This window comes from Penaeus monodon, chromosome 24 (genome assembly GCF_015228065.2).
Source record: "Penaeus monodon isolate SGIC_2016 chromosome 24, NSTDA_Pmon_1, whole genome shotgun sequence".
Lineage (NCBI taxonomy): Eukaryota > Metazoa > Arthropoda > Malacostraca > Decapoda > Penaeidae > Penaeus > Penaeus monodon.
This window is the reverse complement of record NC_051409.1, coordinates 29,318,132-29,318,362: the sequence shown is the minus strand read 5'-3', so window position 1 is coordinate 29,318,362 and position 231 is coordinate 29,318,132.

Below are 231 nucleotides of genomic sequence, written 5' to 3'. Positions count from 1 at the left end.
CGGAGTATTTAGGGGTATGACCTGTAAGGAAGGGGGGGAGTAGAGGGGGGAGAGGTGGGGTTAGGGATGGCTGTTGAGGGGGGGGGGGAGGGGTAATTGGGGTACATGAGGTTTCGGGATTAAGGGATCTCCATAGAGATGAAGGAGAGGGGAGGGGTGTAGAGGGGAGGGTGTAGAGGGGAGGGTGTAGAGGGGTAGAGGGAGGGGTGTAGGGAGGAGGGAGGGGATGTT